The 22,776-nt window shown below is 39.7% G+C and overlaps 1 protein-coding gene across 1 annotated transcript in view; it reads right to left on the reverse strand.

Moving 5' to 3' along the window:
- The window catches only part of LOC140849251 (serine/threonine-protein kinase TAO1-like), a 212,864-nt gene that overhangs the window by 179,468 nt on the left and 10,620 nt on the right, over positions 1-22,776 (reverse strand). The window contains 1 exon segment of the mRNA XM_073236240.1: positions 2,554-2,667. The gene's annotated coding sequence lies outside the window, so the exon portion shown is untranslated.

A 22,776-nucleotide genomic window follows, 5' to 3' on the forward strand; every position in this document is an offset into this window, starting at 1 on the left:
ACATTAAAATAATGGTTTAAAAGCTCTTTTCAATGAACTGGAAAAGCCTCACACAAGTGTAGTTAGATAACAGACATCTTTAAAAACACATGGCTCTTGGAGAACAACTGTGAAAGGGGTTCCCTGGTGGTGCAAAAGATGGAGACTCCTAAAATAGTCTCTGACTTGCTTGCATGGAATCTTTCAGTCCTATGGGAAGCTCTAACACAGGGCTTGGCCTAGAGCAGGTGCTTAATGAATCTCTGAGGAATAAACGGATAGAATACAAAACTCTTTACTCATAAAACACCTTATTTGAAGCCCACACATTCTAAAGCTCTGTGTTTGTTATGTGTATGTTTACTGCACTGGTAATTTTCCGACTCTGAAAGCCTAAGGGACTATATACACACTTCATCAGAATGTTTTGCTTTCTGACTCCTTCGATCACTGACTTCACTAACTCTACTTACAGTTCAGACAACCTATTATTTACCTGAAAGTTCAACATTATAGGATTATAAACAGTAGTTAAATCTCCACATAGGCAAAGACAGGGAGGGATGAATAGTTGAAGCATGAGATTTTAGGGTAGTAAAACTATTCTATATATTATATGGTGAATACACAACATTACACATTTGTCAAAAACTTATAGGCCGTTTGATCTAGTAATTCCACTTCTGGGTATAAAAATTAAAACTAGGGACTCAAACGGGTATTTGTATACCAGTTTCATTAGCATCACTACCGCCATGAGGTGGAAACAACCCAAGTGTCTATTGACAGATAAATCGATAAACAAAATGTGGTATGCGGACACACACACACACACACACACACACACACACACACACACACACACACACTGGAATATCATTCAGTCTTTAAAAAGGAATGAAATTCTGATATGTGCTATAACACAAATGAACTTTGAAGACATTACGCTAAGTGACATAAGCCAGACACAAAAGGATGATTTTGGACCTGGTCGGCTCCCTCCCTCCCCGGGCGGCCCCTCCGGCGGAGCGCGCCTACTCCAGGCCCCCGGCCGGGCCACGCGCAGACCGCCGAGCAACTCGCACTGCCGCCCCCTGGTCCGGTTTCCCCGTGCCCTCAGGCGGAGGCAGGGGTCCCGCCGCGCCCCGCAGCCACGTACCTTCCAGCCCGCAGAGCGGTCGCTGTCGTCTTCACCCCTGAAGTGGGGCCCGTTCTGGAACCTCCAGCGCAGATCCGCGGAAGCGGGAGCCGTTTCTCAGCCGAGGTCTCTGAAGTCCGGCCGGCCGGGCCAGCGGCTCCAAGTCCCGGCCGACCGCCGCCGTCCGTCCGTCGCGGGAGAGACGAGAAGGGGCGAGTGCGGCGCCGGGAGCCCAGCGGGTGCGAGGCGGCGATCCAAGGCTGGGGGGCGAGGTCGGGAGGAAGGCGCAGCACAGCACAGTTCTTCGCGGGCCCAGAACTTCGCGGGCCCAGAACTTCGCGGGCCCATCATCTGGTCTCCGCCGGCCCGCTGCGCAGACGTTACGGCGGGCCGAAGCACGGAAGGCGTGCGCCGGCTGGTGTCCCTGCGGCGCTCACGATGCTACTGACCGTTGAATAACGGCGGCGGCGGCGGCGGCGGCGACTGCAGCTACTACACCGCCCCCGGGGTTACGCACTCTGCGCCCAATGGCTGCCCGTCCACGACAGACGGCCCTCAGGGCCAATGAGCGCGAGGCGCCACGACGCAGGCCCGCCCCCGACCGATGGCAAAAGTTAGAAGATAGAAAATAGAAGAAAAAAATGAAATCACGGTGAAAGTAAATGAAATAAACACTAAATAAAAAGGACAGGAGTCAAAATCAGAAATAGAATTTAAAGAGAAGTGAAGTGACACCACTTAAATACAAAGGATTGAAGAGATAAGTATGAAAAATTACATGGCAATAAATTTGACACCCTAGAAGAAATGGATAAGTTCCTAGAATCATACCATGTTAAAAACCTGTTCTGGAGGAAATAGAAATCTGACCAGACTAACAACTAGTAACCAATTGAATCAGTAATCAAAAACTCCACACAATCAAAAGTCCAAGATGTTTTCATTGGAGAATTCCACCCAAACATTGAAATAACAGTTAATACCTATCCTTCTCAAACTATTCCCAAAAACTGAAGAGGAAGGAACGCTTACAAAATCATTTCTATGAGGACAAAATCACACTGTTACCAAAACAAGATTAGGACACTACCAAAAATAAAAAATAAAAAAAAGACAACTACCCACCAATATTCCTGTAAAGCATAGTTGTAAAAATCCTCAACAAAATATTAGCAAACTGCATTCAAAAATACATTAAAGGATCATTCACCAAACCAAATGGGATTTATTCTAGGGATGCACGAATGGCTCACTACCAGCAAATTAATACATGTAAACACCGTATTAACCAAAGGAAGGATCAAAACTATACAAACATCTCAATACATGCTGAAAGAGGATCTGACAAAATTCGTATCCACTCATGATAAAACATTTCATCAAAGTTGGTATAGAAAGAACCTATATCAACATAAAAAAGGCCTTATCTGACTTACCCACTGCTAATATCATAGTCCATGGGGAAAAGCTGACAGCATTTTGTCTCAAATCAGGAACAACTGAAGGATGTCCAGTATCACCACTTTTATTCACCATAGTACTGGAAAGTCCTAGCCACAGAAAATGACAAGAAAAAGAAATAAAAGGCATCCAGATTGTTAAGAAGTAAAATTGTCAGCCTTTGCAGATTGACATGATACTCTATTTAAAAAAAACTCTAAAACTCCAAAAAAATTAACAGAATTAATAAATAAGCTCAGTAACATTGCAAGATGTAAAGTCATTATACAGAAAAATGTTGCATTTCTATGTACAAAAAGATAAACTACCCTACCCAAAACAGAAATTAACAAACCAATCCCATTTACAAATGTATCCAAAAGAATGAAGTTCTTAGACACAAATCTAAAGAAGGAAAATGAAAAAAAAAAAAAAGGATGATTTTGTATAATTCCACATTTATGAGGTACCTCAGTCAGATACATAGAGACTGAAAGTAGAACAGTGGTTTCCAGAGTCAAGGGGTAGGAGAGCAGTTATTGTTAATGGATATTGAGCTTCAGTACAAGATAAGGAAAAAGTGCTAGAGACAAACAGTGGTGACGGCTGCACAACAATGTGAATATACTTAATGCCACTGAACTGTATGCCAAAAAATAGCTGAAATGGTAAATTTCATGTTATATTTATACTTACCACAAAAGAGCCCCACAGAGCAAGACAGCACAAAGAATGAACTCTAATATAAATGATGGATTCTAGTTAATAGTACAGTATTAATATTATTGGTTTAACAACTGTAACAATATACCACTAAAATGTAAGATGCTAAAAATGGGAATGGGTAGGGGGAAACTTATCAGAAATCTCTGTACTATCTGCTCAATTGTTCTCTAAACCTAAAATTCTTCTAAACTATAGTCTACTCATTAAAAAGAAAAACCTAAGCAAAGGAGGTTGCTCTGTAAAGAAGCAGACATTTTTCTTTCATGTAATGCTGTGTACTCACTTCTCAGTGACCCATTTCCTTATCTGGGACCCTGGGACCCCCATCAGAACCCTGAGCCCCACCACTCAGCCTGGCTCCAGCCTCTTTTCCTGCTGATTCTGACCTTGTTCCTTAATGTTCATGTATGCCCTAATGTGAGGGACCCAGATGCAGGTTCTCTTGCTCCCATGGGCCCTGGATGCTCTTACTATGCCCCAGTCTGTCTGCCTTGCTGTGACCTATGACTTGTCTTGAACTCATTATTTGTGTATTTTCTGGCTGGAAGTGACTGACCTACTACTGACTGTTGGTACTCTAAACTTCGATACAGTTCCCTAATTCTGTCCACCAACCTTCTATTTATTTTGCTGTAAGGCCCAGACCAGCCCGGTAGTAATTAACTATGAACAGTGCTTGTGGGAATGATATTGATACAAAATGGTTAGGTTCAAGAACATTTCTTAACACTGAAAATAGGAGAGTTCTTTATTCAATGTAAAATGCCTCTTTATAAAGCTCTTAGGGGTACAACTATACTCTACCTTCTCATTTCCTGCCTTAATTCTATGTTCACAGGGTATCCTACACGTAAACGGAGAACTGCAAACTTGAATGCCTACCAGGAAAAGCAGTGAAAGTGTACCAGATAGAAGACAAAGGGAATGGTCAGAATGGTGTCTGACCGAGAAGTACAGCTCTGATCTAAACCATTTAAAAACAACAAATCCCAACACTGTGTGAGCCAAACAAAACTCACATTTCAGGCTAATGTGTGATTTGCAACATTAGAAAAAGAGAGAGAGAAGGTGGGAAAGCACGAGCACCTTAGGTAGACTCTGATATTCATGACACAAAATCTGGGCTAAATCACTCCATAAAAATGCTTATTTATTAAAATACCAGAGAGAAGCTCAGGCCTGTGAAGGAGATGGGCATTCAAATCACGTTTCAGGACACCTAACCCTTGCCAAGTGAGAATGTGATTAATAACATGACTTGCTTCATGTGTAATGTTGAGATGTTGGTAACCTACGAAGGCTGAAAGGACCTTCTTCTATGGCCTGATTCATTTTGCTTCCGGTGTCCTCAAAGGGAAAACTAGGTAGGGAGCAGAGAATAAAATCTTAAAATGAAAAAAAAAAAAGCCCCACAAATGTTCAAGATTCTTTTTTCGTAAAGAGGCATACTCTTTTAACACCAAATATTTAAGCTCTTTTCTTTCCCATTCTCATCATATAAAAGGGAATAGAACTATGACCGGTTGTTATCATTTACTGCTAAATGTAACTTTTAGATCAGAAAGTATTATTATGCATTGATCCTAAGATTATTTTTTAACAGATTAGAGAATGTCCTTCACAGTAAGCCTATGCCATGAGATACATGGAACAAAGCTTCTGCTTGCCTACCCTGAGCATTTGAATAGCAGATGAATTAGAAAAAAGGCACATGTTCCTCCAGGCACACCAGGTACATACTTTGTGGATTAGAGCACAGGCCAGCACGTAGTCATCCCATGCCTCCTCGGCCAGGTGCTCAGGTGTAGTGCATAAGAAACTGTACAGCTGTATAGAGCAGAGACATCCTATCCCACAGTTCTGCTATCTTAATAAAGGGATTACTTAGATTCTGTGAGTCAGTACTTTCTAGCCCACCATCTCTTTATCTGACCAACCATCCCAAATTTATAATCCATGTAAAAATAATTCATGCCCTGGCAATGACTTTCAGTGATTTGATAATGAACCACTTTCTTGGATCCTCCCTCCCCTCAAACTTCAGCCTGGCTAACAACATGGTTACCTTCTCTGCATTTCTCACCTTGCTGTCTGTGGAGAGGTGACAAAATAGCCTGGTTATGAACTAGGTGTCCCTTCACAGTGGCCTGGCTCTCATGGCCTCAGCTCTGTGTGTGGCACCCCGTTAGCTCAACCAAGTCCCTGAACTTCTTCATTCTCCAAGAAGAGCAACTTTTAAGAGATTCTTCCCACCTAACTCACCCAGCTCTGCAGTGTAGACCCAGAAAGGCTCTATCAAGGGCTAGTGGGCAACCAGTCATAAATCTAATTGGTATCTTCAAGAGTTAGCATCTCTGGCAAGGGAAAAGTCAGTAGTAAATGGGGTGGCTTTGAGCACTATCAATGTTTCCTATATATGGGTACATATAACAGATACTGACAATGTAAAGTAAAATATTTAACACAACGGCAGTGACCATTATAAAATGTTTAGAAAGCAAAAGCCCTCTCTGCTACAAAATTACATATATAGATTCTGCACATATAAGATAATCAATCCATAAACAGTCACAGAGCACTATGGACGTCTAAGTAATCATGGAGGGAAACAATGCAAAGATGCATAATGGAATGATGATATTTTCTTTTCTTTCCCCACGCTTTACACGTCTTGAGAAGCCTTGCAGAGTCTAGCCTTTCTCTAGACTCCCCTCCTCTTTGCTGTTTTTCTTTAATTGAAGTGCTGTTGATAAACAATCTTATGCTGGTTTCAAATGTATAACACAGTAGTTCAACAGCTAAACATATGATTAAATCCTCACCCCCTCTAGTACAGTTACTATCTGTCAATGAAGAAAGGTGTTACAGAATCATTGACTATATACTTCACGCTGTACTACTGTCCTCATGACTAACTTATACTGTGATTGTGAATAATTGTGCCCCTTTATCTCCCTCACCCTCCTCGCCCACCTGTCCCAACTCCTCCCCCTTAGTAACCACTAGTTATTTCTCAGTGTCTATGAGTCTACTGGAATGAGTACATTTCCCACACCAAAACTCTGGATACATGGCCAGTGGGATAGAACATCAGAAACTAAAACTCTCCTAAAAGTTAAGGAATACAAAGTCAATGAAAATATCAGATTATCCTAAATTGCAAAGAGATGATAATATAAGGGAGATAAGTGGAAATATTCTGAAGGATAATGAACAATATGACACAGAGTAAGAGCACTTTATCTGGGACATGTAGGTGGCAAAGACCAAAATGTTCAATAACACCTGAGTTGGCCATTATGTAGGAAATGGTCTCACTCATACATTGTTGGTAGGAATTTCAATTAATATAATCTTTATGAAAGGCAGTTTGCCCTTCATAGTATAATTTAAAATTTCACATATGTTTTGACTCAGCAATTTCACCAGCATTTACCTTACAGATATAGACTACTTAGGTGGAATTTTGTAGACATAAGAATAGTTATTGCAGCAATGTCGGTACCAAACAATTATCCCCAACATCAGGAGACTGGTTAAAAATTATGAGTTACTATATGGCCATTAAAAAGAATGAAGAAGCCCTATATGCACTGACATTGCAGAATACCCAAAATATATTAAGTGAAACAAGCAAATTAGAACAGTATGCCTAATATGCTACCATCCTCTCTCTCTCTCTCACACACACACACACACAGAGTGATATTTCTACCAGAATACATAAGAAATTGGCAACAACTGCCTCCATGGAGGCAAAGACCCTACTTTTCACTACATAGTCATTTTACTTTGTGAATTTTATCAAAAAGATAAAAACTATAAAGAGGGGCAGGGAATACATATATACAAGAAGTGCTATAGAGAGGAAGGGGCTATCTTGAGCAGGATTGGTTAACAAAGATCTCCCACAGAAGGCACTCTGAATGAAATCTGCCTGGGAGAGACAGTATGGAAGGCTGGGGAGGTGTCCTGGAGGCCAACCGGGTGAGGAAGAAAGGAACAAGCCATTTTTGTCTACAAAGAGTAAGTGGATCAGAAAGGGACTAATGTTATGCCGATACTGAACGCTACTCCCTTTTCCACGTTCTTATATGGCACTTGTCTATTAGTAGGTCATATGCATGAATCTAGAATGCAATCCATTCACTTACTGAATATCTATTATGAGCCAGGAACTATGCTAGATGTTGAGGACAGAAAACGGTGAGACTCAGTCCTTGTCCACAACAGGTTCTCTATCTGAGGAAAATGCAAAGCTAGGAGAGAAGAGGAATTCCATAGAGAAAAACCTGAGCAGCATATAGCCCAGGGCAATTATCTCTCTGTTCTGCATGGTGCAGGGATAATGAAGGTGCTGATAAAAACAACAGCTAACACTTATATAACATTTAATATGTGCCAAGTCACTATTCTAAGTCACTTTCATATATTAATTCATTTAATCTTCACAACAACCCTATGAAGTAGGTATACTATTATTACGCCACCTTAAATGGAGTATGTAATGTACTGCAAGGTTTTTAAGAGCATACCATTGCTACACTGCTATTAAGGGGCTGAACCCAAATTTGAACTCAAAAAGTGTGGCTCTAGAACTAAGCAGTGAACTACTACTAGGGACCCTGAGAGAACAAGTGCCAATCTCGGAATAATAATGCTACCTTACACTTATTTGTATAGGACTTTGCAGTTTATAAGATACTTTCACGTGCTATTTTCAATTTAGAAAAGCCCCATGATATGTTCTCTTTGAAATGAACACACATTCCAGCTATTGAAATGGATAAAATTATAAAAACTACTATAAACTCTCAAAATGCCCATCACTAAAAATAACTGTAGTAGAAAAGTTCCTCAAGGAGTTCTACAGAAATTCATCATCTGGTAACATTCAAGTTAAGACAGTATTAGTTGAGCATCACTGCTTTCAAAGGAAAGGCACTGATAAACTAGACAATGGATTCAGGTTCTTTAAATGCCACTTAAACAGTGAAATACTGCCTTTGACTTACTAAATTAAAAACCATAATTCTTACATTCTATTACTCAATATATAGTTATTTGAGCACTTTGGCAACTGGTATAGGTTTAGATATTGTACTATTCAATTAGCATTAAGTGAAATGCACTTTAATCAATACCTCTCAAAATAGTTTAAATTGTTTAATTAGGACTAACTACACCAGAACATCTGAAAGACAAATTTACCTGTCAAATTTAGGAAAGGAATTTCCCCAGTTTCTTTTTACCAGCTTAGTTCTTAAATAGATCCAGACATACTTGTAGAAAGTACCAGCTGACATTACTCCATGGGGGTTTCCTTACTATAATTAATTTTGGATTTCCTTGTCAAGAGGGAGACATAATCTTTGCTTCTATTTTTTAATCAATACATGACTGAGCAGAGTACTACCCAGTGAAAATGAAATGGGTACTGCCCTTATAGAGTGAAATAAATATTCTCTACTCAGTTTTCCAACCAAAGAGCACAAATACTGCTGAAGGAAAACAAAGCCTTGGCACCGCTGGAGGGAAAAAAATTTGCCAGCTGTCTTCCCAGCATAATGCTTTCTACAGTCATGTACAGGATTATCTCATGCTCTTTAATATCTGCCACTTTAAACGACTCTCTTTAATTAAATAATTATCTTCTTGGGACAACACAACTCAATCCTAAACTGAGTAGGATTCTACCTCCCCACTTACTCAAATTCTACCTGATCTTCAAAGTCTTGTTCAAAACTCATTTTCTCTATGAAGCCATCACCCCCTGATTTCCAAGATCTCTCCCTTCTCAGGTGTTAATTATGTGAATCACACATCCTGATTCATTTGCTCACTATCTTTTTCTAATTCAATAGCACTCTGCTTGTATTTCTCTCACGGCACTTATCTTTCTTTGAACTGCAGTGATTTTAAATGTTTCTCTTGTCCACTAAGAGGACTAAGTCATACCCATCTGGGTATTATCTTTGATTAAAGCCCAGTGCTTGACACATTAACAATAAATATTTGTTGTCTTGAATAAATGTTGTCCATCCTATAAGAATACAAAAGAAAAAAAAAGCCACGTTTCTTTTTTCTGTATTCCTAGATACCTAGCCCAGTGCCAGGCATCAATAAGCCACTTGAAGATATTCAACGAATACTATATAAGTAAACCAGTTGTAGTTTAGTTTTACTTAAATCTGAATAAACATGTCCCTGATCAAACAAATGACTCAAAAAATTGAGGTCATTTCAAATACCTCTTGCTTTTGTGGGTTAGTAACACACACACACACACACACACACACACACACACACACACACACACACACACACACACACACACACACAGAAAGCCAGTACTGTTTCAGTAGTTAAAAACTGGTATTTGAGTATTCAAAATGAACAAACAAATAAGAGCTGGTTGGTAGCTGAAAACCTGGCCACAATACTTGCTATCACCTCTCAGCGAGAGGCAGTCTATTCTCCCACCCTTTGAAGTTGGACTGCCTTGTGATTGCTTTGACCAATAGTCTGACAAAAGTTACACTGTCCAGTTTCCTAGCCGAGGTCTCAGGAGATCTGCCTCCACTCTTGAGGCTCTTATCTCCCTCCTGCCATAATGGGAACAAATCTGAACTATTCTGCTCGGGAATGAGACCACCTGGGGTGCGGACAAGCTGTCCCAACTGAGGGTGTCCTAGATGGAGAGGCTGCAAGCCGATCAGGGAGCCTAACTGGCCCAGCAGAAGGACCACCCAGCTAAATCCAGTCCCAACGGCCAATCCATGGGAGCACAAGCCCAATAACAGTTATTTTGAGTCACTAAGTTTTGGTGTGGTTTGTTACACAACAAAAGCTAAGTCATCACCATTTAATTTAAAACTGAACACTTACATGGTGCCACGATGCTAATTTCTATTCCACGGAAGTTTTAGACAGCCAATGTAGATCATTCCTACATGTTTAATATTTATTTTTAAATAATATTAAAATCTAATTATGACTAAATAAAAACTCTAATTATGATTAAAGCAAAATTTCTAAATAGAGTATTTGCAATCTTTTTTGCTGATTTTTTTAAAACCTATTATTTAATAAATTAGTACACCTCATCACTGTCCCCTAATGCACCACGACATTTTTTTTCTTTACACCATGTGTATCTTGCTTACAAAATTGGATGGGGGAAGTCAGGTGTCACCTCTAGTCTTCATTGCTTTAAATACCTATAACTGGGAGGGGCAAAATAAGCAGTGAAACTCTGAATCAATACTACCAACAAGGAGTAGAAATGCAAAAAATTAAAAAACAAAAAGCTATTTCCATTTCCCCATCGCATTAGATTATGGAATTCAGTTAACAAATTTTGAGACATGAAAAAAATGAATAGCTTTCAGAATCAGACTGAGAGATTTGTGCATCCCTGGTAATAGGAAATTCAACTAAAATAGGAAAATTATGTGAAGAAGAAAAACTCTTTCTCCCTTTAATGTTTTTGACCCTTAAGCCCCTTTGCTCCTCCTTCCAGCCCCTGGCATCCCGTGCTGGCTCCTCCTTTTCTTCCTCTCCTTGACTCTCGGACTCTCCCCTTGCGTGGGTCATCTATCCCCATGACTCCAACCATCTTCTGGGAGCGTGTGGAAAGCCTTTATCTCCCTCTCATTAGCCAGAGTTTTGTACCAAAGCCTTCCTCATTTCCAACCATCCGGTAAAGATCTATGCCAAAACCCAGCACCCTAAATATAATATACTTTAATTAAAGTTATCCTCCCACGTCACTTAAAGACCAGATCCTCCATGAGACATCTTGCCTCTTTTAATGGCACCACCTCTTTCTTATCTACTCAAACTAGGAACTTGAGTGCCATCTTCAATTTCTTATTTGGCTATATCTATTGTTATTATTATTTTAAATAAGTTGACAAATCCTACAGTACCTCTTGTATTAATTCTCTCCTCCTATTTCCCAACATGATTCAGGATGTCATCAGTACTTGACTGGACCACTGTAACAAAACCTCTTCCCTTCTCAATTTATCCTATAAATACCATATCTGGATCTGTCTTGTTAAGGTTCAAGTCTAAACAGATGGTTCACCTAATGAAAAACTTAATGTACCCCATGACTTACTAATTAAACTATCCTATTCAAAGCAACAAAAAACTCTGTAACTCAGGCCCAACTTACCCTTCTAATCTTATCTCCCATGTACTTACGACGTGACTGGATCACCTGCTGGTCCTTGGGTCCTACGCCTTTTCCTACTTCTGTTCATGGCTTACAGTACTTCCTTACCCGGTAATGGGGATCACAATACATGTACAGTATTTACATTGCCTTAACATTTAACAATATATGATAAAGCATTTTCTAAACATTTTATTGTTTTGATAAATGATTTTCACAAATCTCTTGATTATTTTCAAATTTTCCTACTGAATATCACTGAGAAATATCTTTGTAGGTAAAGCATTCTCATTTTGGACTATTTTATTAAAACTGATTCCTAAAAGTACAATTACCAGGAAAGCATTCTTAAACATCTTGGCACACCTTCTGCACGTGATTTTCAGTTGACTATAGCTATCTTAAATCATCATTGTATTATCAAAGCTTAAGGTTGATCCTCATATACAGCTGGTGTATTCTATTAACTACCATGTTGGTATCTATAACCTATAATTCTAACATGCGTCTCCCAACCCTCTGTTCCTTTGGGGTTTCCTCTTCTCCTCCAACCATGACCTCCAATCTCCAGCCCATGCAATTACCAGAATTCAACTGCAGGCCAATGGCCATCAGAGCAAAAACAAAGAACAGTTCACAGGTTCTCAAAGCTTGGAATTCTGAAAACATAATAATATACTTTCTATTTTTAGAGGTGGGGTCACGGGGGAACTTGTTATTCAAGTCAAAGGTCAGTCAAGATGAGAAAGTTAGTATTTCAGTATGTCTGTGCCAGCATGTACCACCACCAAAAGCAGCACATGCATGCAGAATATTTTATTTTAAAGGGTGGTATTAATACATGTTCAAAATCACATGATAAATTGGATACTTCTGTATTGGCTTCCATTTTGTACACTATTTAAACAATTAACATATTTCAAAGCTACCATAAACTTTGCTTCAAATTCCTCTTCTTGCCAAACAATCTTACCTGCTAATCTTCCTAATCTGCAGTTAAATTAGGAAGACTTTAAACCACTTTCCACATTAAAACTTCTTTAAAGGTCCCACATTCTAGATGTGTACTTACTCTACCTTGGGAAAGACTTCTTGAAATCAGTGATATCTGTGATAAGGCAGAAAGATGAACTTGCCTTAACCAAGTAAAGAGAGAGGGAGTAAACAGAATATTCCACAACGAGACCAGCTAGTGTAAAACCTGCAGGTGAAAGCGAACATAATACTCTCTGGGAATTGCAAATGTGTGGATCAAAGAGCTAGAAAGGAGAGTAGTGAGAAAGTAAAAGAAGAAACCTGGTGCCAGGAGGGCCTTAATTCCAGGAGGAACAGGGGGCCATGTGGCAGACGACCATGACCAGATTAATACCTTAGAATGGTCAATCACTGCGGCAGAAACTGGCAGGCAGCAAGTCAGGGGCAGGGAACAGGGAGGAGGCCGAAATGGAGCAGCCTCAGCAGTGGGAGCACATGGAAACTAAGAGGGGATTGGCAGAGGTTTTTTAGGATGGGCCCAGATAGCACATCTTGTTCAGTGGCTGAAAATTCCTATTCATCTCTTTGTAGGAATAATTTTTTGCTTTGGATAAATTTAAGATAAAAATCACTGTGGTCTGAAGCAGAAAGAAAATATTACCTAAATAAGCTGGTACTATATTTTCTTGACTCCACGATGCCATCAAATCTAAGAAGCATTGTCAACCTAATACACTGTGTATGGGGGGGATATCTGATGCTACCACCTAACAGGAGAGACGGGGGTCACGAAGGCCGATGGTCGGGAGAAAGAATTCAAAGTTCTTGGGTATAACATGTATGTTTCCTGCTTTACGCAACTGAAATGAAGTCAAAGAATAGTGCCCCCCTTGCTAAGGAGGAAGGAAGTACTTTCCAGTGGTAAGCACCCAATGGTCAAACTGGGAAAGGAGAGTAGTCAGTAAGTCTGGGAACACCTCTAGCTAACCGGCAGTCACACTTCATCCTGAGAGCAAGGCTGCTGCCCAGGTCTGCTAAAGGAGCCTTGGTGAAAAGGGATGCACCTCCTTATCCGACCTATTACCTCACTCCCAGGACTACTGGGTGTCGAAACAGCTGCCATGGAATATTTTTCCCAGGGGAAAAAAAGTTCCATGAACTAAGTTTTAATCCCATTTTGTAGTCTTTCATTCATCCCCCAAATACATGTGAAGCACTGGTCCCATGCTGTTCTAGGCACCACAGACAGTATCTATCAAGGCAGACAAGGGCCTGCTCTCACTGACTTTCTAACCAGTTGCAAGTTGCAAAATGAAGACTAAGGAATCCCACAGTAAAGGAAATTGACTCATTTATCTAACTCTGAAACCTTTACTATTTTATCTAAAAAAATTAACTACCTTTATTTTACTCCATTAAAACTCCACTCAGCACCTTTTATCTATGCCTCCTCCCCCCAGGCCAACCCCCACTCTCATTTCTTCTTCAAATTTTGCATGTCAAGTTCTAGGACCCTGCAATCTCAAGAGACCAGTATCCTTTTTCTCTCATTCCCAACACATTAATTACCTGCCTCTGTTCCTTGTGCCTAGCACAATGCTCTGCTTATAGGAGGTGTGTGTTCACTAACAATATATAATTTGAAATACGTTATCAGGTGATTAAAAGAAAAGCTAACTAAATAGGTAGGTGCAAACAGCAGAGCTGATTCTCCCCAGTTAAATATAATGCACATCTGTAAGAGAATCCCTAATATATTAAAGGCCATACAGCATATAGTGACAGCTGCAGCTCCATTGTATCTGCTCATTATAAGTACATTTCACTAGACACAGGATGGCTCATTATGAGAATAGTGTGGTTCTTGACTCTGCTTCCCTATCAAGAAAAGTTTGCCAAAACCAATATTGTGTTGAAAAGTGATTCGTTCCTATCAACATAAATTTTTTCACACTCTTGTCAATGACAGAACATCCTTAACTACTTGACAGTCTAGCAATACTTTCTACTTCCTTCATTAAAATCTTGTGATCCTTTAGCAAAATGACTATAACACTCTGAGCTTGCTTCCTTCCACTTGAGAATTTATGCCAACCATTAGTAACTCTAAAAATACAACTATTACTTGGCTGAGCTAGAATCTGAATTGATACTTTCTCATTCCAAACTCCAAGCTCTTTCCATGGGTTGGACAGTCTCTACCCCCTGAATACTGTTATCAATATATCTAAATAATTAAATAAGTAAACATAAGAAGTTATCTAGAAAACAATTTCATGACTAATATATACTTTTTAACACATACAAGGCAAATAACTTTGAAGGAAAGTACTTGAATACAACAAATACACAAATATGATTATTAAGGCTATCATTTATGCTTAAAGGTGGATACCTTTATTTTAGACTTAGTAAGAGACGCACTCACTTCCATCTAAATAAGATAAAGTAGAAGCTAACTAGGTGCCATGAACACAGGAACTTGCCTATTCTGTTCACTGTTGTATTCCCAGCACAGTCAATAAACACTTGCTGAATGAATGAACGTTAAGTATAAGATGGAATATAAAAATGAAGCTCTCAGATACAGAATAATAAAGTTAGTTTATACTCAATTCCAGGAGATAAAATACAATCTAATTCATCAAATAATTACTGAGTAACTTACATATGCCCACAACTATGCAATGTACACACAGATCTTCACTTTTAGGTAATAAGCTGCAAGGGATCTGGAATTGCAAACCAGATTTGCATTCTCTAGAGTGCCTAGCTAAATAACCTTTAGCAGATTATTTTCAACCCTTGTACCTAAGCATTACCTGGAGAACTTTAAAAAAAAAGGCAGAGCTTTACGCAATTGAGCCCCACCAGACCCAGTGAAACCTGAATCTCTGGGGATAGGGACCAAATTCTGATTTTAAGGTTCATATCTGATACTGATACCCAGTGATGGGTGAATGGTTCTCAGATTCTGGTGCACAGGAGAATCACTTGGAGGGGCTGATAAAACTCTCAACCCCCACTCCCAGAGTTTTGGCTTCAGCAGGTCCTGGTGCCTAAGAAGCTTCCAGGTGCTGTGCTGCTGCTGGTGTGGGCCGCTGCTGACCAGATACACTAATCGGAAAACATGAACACTATATGATAATTTTAAATATAAAAAAGGAACTTCATGCTCAACATCATTGGTCATTAGAAAAATGTAAATTAAATCCACAGTAAGATATTACTAAGTACTTACTAAAACGGCTAAGATTCAAAACAAAACCAAAATAACCCAAGTGCTGGCGAGCGTGCATGGCAAGCACAATGCTCATACATTGCTGATGGGGATGAAGAATGGTACACCACAACGGAGAACAGCCTGTCAGTTCTTCTAAATTCAAATATACTTAGCTTATTAGCCAGCAATCCCATACCTGGATACTTACCCAAGAGAAATAAAATGTTATAAAATGTTATATTCACATAAAAATGTGTACATGAATGTTTATAATAGCTTTATCCCCAAGCTGGAAACAAATGGAATATCCTTCAAAAGGTGACTTATGATAAATAAACTATGGAACATCCATACGAGGGAATACTACTCAGAAATACAATGCAACAAATGGCTGGTAACAGCAATGCTATGGATGAATCTCAAATGCATTCTACTCAGTGAAAGAAGCCACTTAAAAAGCTAGATACTGTATGATTCCATGTATGCCACACTGTGGAGAAGTTAAAGCTGCACGGAGAAAAAGACAAAACCTGGTTGCCAGGTACTGGAAACAGAGGAAGGTATCCACTGCAAGGGGCACCCATTATATACATCTAACAATTATAAAACTTAGATCATTCCAACCTCAGGAATTAAAGATTTGACAAGATAATTATTTTCTTAAGTATGATGTGCACTGTCCGCAGAATATTTAGGATTTGGTCTTCCTATTCTAGGTTCAGGCTGCTTTCTGAGCATGGATGGCATCATACTCTCTCAAAATAAGCTACCACGAGAGAAACACCCATAGTTCAGTTTGTGTTTAAACTTGCTGCTGATTCATTTCTTCCTTGATAACTGAACCTTTCTTTCCTAATTACTTTAATTATAGCCATCTCTCATTCTAAAGCTTCCCTTTTCCTTGGGAACACATTTGTTATCCTTGTGACCTCCTGTGAGACTCTGGGTAGGTATGTCACCTCCAGGATCCAGTCTGCTAAAAACAGAAGCTGCACTTTCCATGCATCCTTCTCCTGCACGTGGATGTTGCAAGGATTAAGAGAAATGAGGTATGCGTGTGGGATTATTGCCGTTATGCTTGAAATAAATTTCATGGAATTTGTTCTAAACTTTAGTGCAATAAATATTCTACTCTTCTTTGCCATAACATAGCAACAGTTCACACTGGAAATGGCATTCTTAGGTACTATTTACTGAATGCACTGCCAAGACCATGGTATCTGGTAAAGGAAGACCATTTCTGAATCTCACTCTATAACTTTCTTTGTGACCTTGAGCAAACCACTTACCTTTTTTGAGCCTCATTTCAACTAATGTTTCTCTAGGAACTACTGTGACATCAATAGGAAGCACACCTAAATAAACTACTATGTCTGATATCATTCCTACTCCCTGATCTCTAAATGGAAATGATTCAGATTCCAAAAAGCAAAGAGATTCTCTCTCAGCTAGATGAAGCAGATTCCCCAAATAACAGAGGACATCAATGCAGATCTAGGATCTGGGAGACCCAGAAAAATTATTTACTCTCAGGAGTCCTATGACAAACTAATTTTTCAAGAGATGAATAAAATGCTTGAACTGAGAGAAAAGAAAGCCACATGGTAGTCATTCCTAGAGTTGGTGCTTTACTATACAGAAGAAAGAATACGAGCTTTGGTGTCACCCAAACTTAAGTTTGAATTTTAGAATTCACGATTTTAGGGAAATTATATTACCTCTCTTTGCATATTTCCTAGTCCATAAAATGGGTATAGTTATCCTGTAGGGTTGTATGCCCATAGTTTTAATTCAACAAACATTTATTAAGTATCATATATAGTAGGTACTATACAAAACCTGGCTATTACTTTTATTATTACTATTTTCAAAAGAACCAGGGCAAACTTTAGAGGAAGGCAGAACAGATGGGGTCTCTACTGCTTAATATAAAAGGCATGCAGAAAAGCTAAGTTCTCACCCATAAACTCCTTGATCACTTAATGCCTTGAAACTCCACTATGATAAGATCAATCTAATTTGAATTAATCTTTGTTTTCTTTTCTTCTTCACTTATTAATTACTTACTTGGTACTCCAACTTTACCTTAAAATGTGAGAATTCCTGGAAAGTAACAACTTTATGAAACAGAAGAAAGAAGACAGCTCTCCCTAATGCTCCTGCTCTATCCCTGGTATCTCCTTTCCTTTAGTTCCACTGTTTATTAGCTTTGTGACCTTGGGAATGTCACCTAACTTCTCTGAACCTACTTCATCACTAAGATGGGAATGGTACCATTTAGCTTCACTGATGAGTAAACATGTATGGGAAGAGAAACTCCAAGGTGGGGAAAACACAAAGAAAGCAGCTGGGTATTAAGAAACACAAAAATATTTTAAAAATCTGCATAAGGCAGAAATCTCACTAAGTGAGCATGAGACCCCAGGCCAGGGATATAATCCAGCCTGAAAAAGTCAATCTCAATCTCTCCTGTGCAATTTACGATTTTTAGCATTTACCAACAATTCACGGTCATCCAGCAAGTGAACGGTGATGGGTTTACCAACATCATCAGGAAAGAAATGAAGTTCAACTGAGGGTCACAGGGATGATAAAACTGTCCACAGGAGAGCCAGCAAACTAAAGTTTTTATAAAGTTGCTTAAATGTTCCTAGCAGTCACACTTAGAGTGAGCCACATTCACTTAATTCCTGGGCATAATGATACTAGGGCATTAAAAACTGTATCTTACTATGTACACTACACATTTGCACCAAAAAGTAAAAGGTTATATACACAAAATCATGTATGTTGACTTTTTTGAGCAATGCAGGGATTTTTCAAAGATAACTGTTTTTCAAAGACAAATTGATTTTTCAAAGATAAATTGTTAACTTTTGTTGATTTCAGATCCTAATCCTAATTTTCTTTCCCCCTTATTCTCTTCTTTACTGATAATATATTATTGAAGGGAAAGGAGTTCTATCATCAGACTGCCTTAACTAGGTTCTAACCCTCTTTTTCTAGTTGAGTAATTCTGCTCTATAAATATTAACTGAGTCCTCATTATGTGTGGAATGAAAGGAACACAGAGATGAAGAAGAAATTATTCCAGCCTTAAAGGGTCTTGGGCTTTAGTTAATTGCAGGCCAAGGAACACTGTTTGGATAGACAGTTACCTTATGACAAAGAGATTTATGTGTTGAGGAGTATCAGGATTAAGTCAGTTTAGTCATCACTTTGCCCCGTTTAAATGCACTCAAAATATTTTTAGGCATAGCCAAACATTTTCCCTCTTGGCACCACTTGTGTTTCTTTCTCATTTCTTTCCTTGCAGGTTTCAAAACTCACACATGCCCTTCCAGCCTTCAAAGGAGCTAATCTTCCCTACGGCCCCCTGTTTACCTTCATGTGGGCCAGGAGCTCGCAGACCTGTCCTGTCTCCATAAAATCTCCATCTCTTTGCAACAGCACCCACTAAGCTTCTACTATATATTCTTAAATGACATTTCATGCACATTCTGGCCTTAGTTTGGAGTATCTTGAAAACAAAGCCACCATTTTCTCTGACGACATCGTAATTTTCTGTCAGTTGGCCAAATTAATGCTGATGTCCTTCTTCTGAGTGCCAACCAAGTCACCAAAAATGGTATTATGAGACGGGGAAGCCACAGGTCACAAATAGCTTTGTTCACAGTGTTTTAAAAAAACCTAGTAATGGAAATATAATCACCTAGATCTCTGCATTTTCCAAAAGAACCTGAAAGCCTGACAAAAGAACCACACCCACTCACAGTCACAACAGACAGGCAAGGGGGCAGGTGTCTCCCTACTTAGGGCATAAGCTCACAAGTGTATGGTGGTTTCCCTCAAGATCCTCCTTCCAATCAAGGGCCTGTGCTTTACATACTGTGCGTGTAGACTTCACGCTGGAGTTTAAGGAACACAGCAGTAAGCAAAACATAAAAGCCCCTAACTTCCTGGAACTACACGATGGTTTGAGCAGATGCTGAAGGAAAGGGAAAAGCAGCCCACTAGGAGTAGTGACATGAGGGTATTCTAACGTTGCTGAGGACCTCACTATTTAACGGCATCCTGAGTGAATCTTTTGTCATGTGAATGGCCACGCCCTATTTTACCAGTTTTGAGATCTAGATTGGGTATGCTTACAATGAAGGTACAAAGTTAATCTGTAAGTCCATTTAATAATTATGATTACAGTAGTAAATTCCTATGTCTGTCACTGAAAATAATTTTGAAGTTTCACTCATGGATTCCATTATCACCATATCTTATATGCTGCATATCTCATATATGACCTAAATAGACTGTCTAAATCTGTGCTGAACATCTTCAGATTAAGAAATCTGCATTAGGGGGCAGAGCCAAGATGGCAGCATGAGTAGAGCAGTGGAAATCTCCTCCCAAAAACACATAGATCTATGAAAATATAACAAAGAAAACTCTTCCTAAAATAGAGACCAGAAGACATAGGACAACATCCATACCACATCAACACCTGCAAGAACCCAGCGCCTGTGAAGGGGGTAAGATACAAGCCCCGGCCCAGCGGGACCCGAGTGCCCCTCCCCCTGGCTCCCAGCGGGTGGATAGAAATCGGAGCAGTATTTTTTTTTGGCGAGTGCTTTTTGGAAGCCTTAAAGGGACAGGGACCCCGGTGCTAGGGAGGCAGGGTGGTGGTTCCGGTGGGCGGGTGCCTGAGACCGGTGCCTGAGGACAAAGAAAATCATGTGTTTTTTCCTTTTTTTTTTTTTCTTTTTCCTCTTTCGTTGTTGCTGTTGTTGTTTTGGTTTGGAGAGTGCTTTTTGGAAGTCTTAAAGGGGCAGGACAGGTCACTTAGACCAGAGGCAGGGAATCTGGGGATCTCTGGTCACTCTAACCCCCTGGGCAACAGGGAGCACAGAGGCCCCTTACGGAGATAAATAGCCTCCCAGCCGCTCCCCCTCCAACGGGGCTCCACCACTTTGGAGGAGCAGCCCCAGCCAAGCGACGCGCAGAGCAACAGCGGAGATAAACTCCATAGCAAACGGGCAGGTAGCAGAAGCCCTGTCTGCGCACAGCTGACAAGCATAAGCACTAGAGGTCGCTATTCTCCCAGGAGAGGAAGGCCACAAACCAACAAGAAGGGAAGTTCTTCCAGCGGTCACTTGTACCACCTCTGCAAACTGTCTCTATCACCATGAAAAGGCAAAACTACAGGCAGACAAAGATCACAGAGACAACACCTAAGAAGGACACAGACCTAACCAGTCCTTCTGAAAAAGAATTCAAAATAAAAATCATGAACATGCTGACAGAGATGCACAGAAAAATGGAAGAGCAATGGGATGAGATGCAGAGAAAAATGCAAGAGCAGTGGGATGAAGTCCGGAGGGAGATCACAGAAGTGAAACAATCCCTGGAAGGATTTATAAGCAGAATGGATAAGATGCAAGAGGCCATTGAAGGAATAGAAACCAGACAACAGGAACGTATAGAAGCTGACATAGAGAGAGATAAAAGGATCTCCAGGAATGAAACAACACTAAGAGAACTATGTGACCAATCCAAAAGGAATAATATTCGTATGATAAGGGTACCAGAAGAAGAAGAAAGAGGAAAAGGGATAGAAAGTCTCTTTGAAGAAATAATTGCTGAAAACTTCCCCAAACTGGGGGAGGAAATAATCAAACAGACCACGGAATTACACAGAACCCCCAACAGAAAGGATCTAAGGAGGACAACACCAAGACACATAATAATTAAAATGGCAAGGATCAAGGACAAGGAAAGAGTTTTAAAGGCAGCTAGAGAGAAAAAGGTCACCTATAAAGGAAAACCCATCAGGCTAACATCAGACTTCTCGACAGAAACCCTACAGGCCAGAAGAGAATGGCATGATATATTTAATGCAATGAAACAGAAGGGCCTTGAACCAAGGATACTGAATCCAGCACGACTATCATTTAAATATGATTGCGGGATTAAACAATTCCCAGACAAGCAAAAGCTGAGGGAATTTGCTTCCCACAAACCACCTATACAGGGCATCCTACAGGGACTGCTCTAGATGGGAGAACCCCTAAAAAGAGCACAGAACAAAACACACAACATATGAAGAATGGAGGAGGAGGAATAAGAAGGGAGAGAAGAAAAGAATCTCCAGACAGTGTATATAACAGCTCAATAAGTGAGCTAAGATAGGCAGTAAGATACTAAAGAAGCTAAACTTGAACATTTGGTAACCACGAATCTAAAGCCTGAAATGGCAATGAGTACATATCTCTCAATAGTCACCCTAAATGTAAAAGGACTTAATGCACCAATCAAAAGACACAGAGTAATAGAATGGATAAAAAAGCAAGAGCCATCTATGCTGCTTACAAGAAACTCACCTTAAACCCAAAGACAAGCACAGACTAAAAGTCAAGGGATGGAAAAACATATTTCAGGCAAACAACAGTGAGAAGAAAGCAGGGGTTGCAGTACTAATATCAGACAAAATAGACTTCAAAACAAAGAAAGTAACAAGAGACAAAGAAGGACACTACATAATGATAAAGGGCTCAGTCCAACAAGAGGATATAACCATTCTAAATATATATGCACCCAATACAGGAGCACCAGCATATGTGAAACAAATACTAACAGAACTAAAGAGGGAAAAAGACTGCAATGCATTCATTTTAGGAGACTTCAACACACCACTCACCCCAAAGGATAGATCCACTGGGCAGAAAATAAGTAAGGACACACAGGCACTGAACAACACACTAGAACAGATGGACCTAATAGACATCTATAGAACTCTACATCCAAAGCAACAGGATATACATTCTTCTCAAGTGCACATGGAACATTCTCCAGAATAGACCACATACTAGCTCACAAAAAGAGCCTCAGTAAATTCCAAAATATTGAAGTTCTACCAACCAATTTTTCAGACCACAAAGGTGTAAAAGTAGAAATAAATTCTACAAAGAAAACAAAAAGTCTCACAAACACATGGAGGCTTAACAACATGCTACTAAATAATCAATGGATCAATGAACAAATCAAAATAGAGATCAAGGAATATATAGAAACAAATGACAACAACAACACAAAGCCCCAACTTCTGTGGGATGCAGCGAA

The sequence above is a fragment of the Manis javanica genome, chromosome 4, assembly GCF_040802235.1.
Source record: "Manis javanica isolate MJ-LG chromosome 4, MJ_LKY, whole genome shotgun sequence".
In the NCBI taxonomy this organism is placed as follows: domain Eukaryota; kingdom Metazoa; phylum Chordata; class Mammalia; order Pholidota; family Manidae; genus Manis; species Manis javanica.